At 41.8% G+C, this 2564-nt stretch overlaps 1 non-coding gene across 1 annotated transcript; it reads right to left on the reverse strand.

Moving 5' to 3' along the window:
- Positions 1–1466: 1466 nt before the first annotated feature.
- On the reverse strand, positions 1467–1580 carry LOC140279030 (U5 spliceosomal RNA). Its single transcript, XR_011909236.1, has one exon. It is a non-coding gene; the product is annotated as a U5 spliceosomal RNA (small nuclear RNA).
- Between the last annotated feature and the right edge of the window lie 984 nt (positions 1581–2564).

Consider the following 2564-nt stretch of genomic DNA (forward strand, 5'->3'; position numbering starts at 1 on the left):
ATATGCAGGGATTTTAAGCTTACTGACTGTTTTAAAACCATGCATCCCAGAGAGGAGGGCTTCACCTGGTTTAGTCATGATGGCACCAGAGCCTCTCGCATTGATTATTTCTTTACTAGAGATTGCCCACCCACTGATGTTAGATTAACCCCTGTTTTCTTTTCAGACCACCTTATGCTCTCCTGCACCCTTTCACCCCCTTCTGGTGTGACGGTAGGAAGTGGTCTGTGGAAACTCAACTGTTCCCTGTTGGAGGATGAAATCATAGTCAGTCAGTACAGGGAATGTTATAAAGAGTGGCAGACCCTTCAAGACCTCTACGAAACACATGCACAATGGTGGGAAATGGTGAAGGAAACGACCCAGACTTTTTTTAAACAGCAAGGTAAACGTAAAAAAAGGAAAGAGAATAGATGTATGATGGGACTACATAAACGCTTACAGCGCTACTTTAAACTAAATCAGTGTGGCATAGACTTTAAAGAAGAAATCAAAGATGTCAAAAAGGAAATGTCAGTTTTAGCAGAAATAAAGAGTAAAGGAATTTTTGTAAGAAGCAGGGAGCAGGAAATTGAGGAAGGTGAAAAAGAAAGAAAGTTATAAATAAAAAGGAGTGTATTCAAAATCTAAAAAGAGAAGATGGGTTTTTAACAAAATCCACACAAGAGATGATTGAAACTGTACATACCTTTTATAGTAACATGTACAAAGAGAAACCAGTGCACTTGGAAACATCGGCAGAAATCTTAAAATTCGTTGACAAAACCGTAAAAGAGAATGCACACTTGACACAGAATTTTACTGCTTTAGAGTTAAAAAAATGCCTAACAGGTTTTAAGAGAAGTCGAGCTCCGGGTTTAGACGGGCTTCCTGCAGAATTCTATCTGACCTATTGGGACCTTTTAGATGTTTTTAAAGATTTTGAAAAACTCGACCGACTGCCTGACAGTTTTAGAGTGGGAATAGTGACTCTACTTTATAAAAAAAATGATAAGACTGACCTAAAGAATTGGAGGCCCATCACACTTTTAAACTTTGACTGTAAACTTTTTAGCAAGGTTTTAGCGACACGGATGTCCTCTGTTTTAGAGGAGGTAATTCACCCAGACCAAGCTTGTGCCATCTCAGGGAGACAACTCACCGACAGCCTCGTACTGATTCGAGACATCATTGATTACGCTAGAGACAGAAACACCCGGCTTGTCATCTTAAATTTAGACTTTGAAAAAGCATTTGATCGGGTCTCGCATCAATATCTCTTTCAGGTGTTGCAGCCATCGAAAAGGGCCCGATTGTTCCTACTTGGTGAGCTTTGCTTGGTTGAGACGCTTGCCCCCCCCCCTGCTCCTCGGCTGACCAAGTAGAAACAATCTATTCGATGGCTGCCTTGTCTTGTAAGGCGACTCTACTCAGAGAAGTCACTCTGCAAAGTAGCAAGATTTCTTTTGCACAGACAGAAAGGGCTTCACCCGCAAAGGTAAAGCCTGCCAATAATAGAAACAACTCATTAGTGCTGCTCTCCACGGAAGTCTTTAGTAAAAGGCGAAAGACTTGTATGTTATGAAGAGAAACCAGAGTACGATTATCCGTCACTGCGGGAGCAGGGCATCAGGCTAGTTGGTATAGCCACCTTCCCCATGGTGAGCTTTGCTTGGTTGAGACGCTTGCCCCCCCCCCCCCCCCCCTGCTCCTCGGCTGACCAAGTAGGAACAATCGGGCCCTATTCGATGGCTGCCTTGTCTTTTACTCTATGCAAAAGACAAGGCAGCAACAAAAACACCACGAGAATCCCGTATTGAGGCTTTGTTCTGACCGCTCATTCGGTGTCGCGTTTCTTTCAAGCAATTCTCCCGGTTAGCCGACACTCGGCTCGCTCCCATAGCCGTGTTAAAGTCTACTTCGCATTCACTCTCTTTTCTCAGCAGACTCTTGGGATTTTATCTATAAAATGAATTCCTTCACTCAAACTATGTTAAAACTGCTTTGTCGTTCATATTTACCATGTCTAGAAAGATTTAAACAAAAAAAACAACGTTGTACTTTGCAGTAAAAGAAAGAGCAAATCTAAAGTTTCAGGAATCCGAGAATAAGCTTACTTTCATGAGTGCTTCACGATTTCGGATTTTGCTATAAAATTAATTCCTTCACTCAAACTAAATTAAAACTGCTAAACCGCTAATCTGTTACATGTAAGGCAGATGTCAAATTCACCGAAATAGGATCTAAGGGTATTCGGCCAATCGAGCTGTAGCAGCTTCGGTAAAAGAGTATAAGTTGAAGAGTTTGTGAATAAAGGTGTGCGCACACATAGTGTGCTGTACGAAAATAGGCAGGGAGCAATGCCGGCTGGGGTATATGTTCTTGTATGTTGTCTGACTGTTTGATTTGAATGTGTTGTGTAAGTGTCCTGTTGAATGTTACATGTTTGGGCTTTGACACGCTTCACTGTGGTTGTTAACTGTGTGGTGTGTCCTGAAATGTTATATGTTTGGGCTGTGTGACATGCTTAATGCTTGTCAGTAGCTACCCACTTATTCATATATAGCAACTGACAACATAAGAAG

The sequence above is a fragment of the Leuresthes tenuis genome, unplaced genomic scaffold (genome assembly GCF_036924035.1).
Source record: "Leuresthes tenuis unplaced genomic scaffold, fLeuTen1.0.hap1 SCAF_20, whole genome shotgun sequence".
Classification (NCBI taxonomy): Eukaryota; Metazoa; Chordata; class Actinopteri; order Atheriniformes; family Atherinopsidae; genus Leuresthes; species Leuresthes tenuis.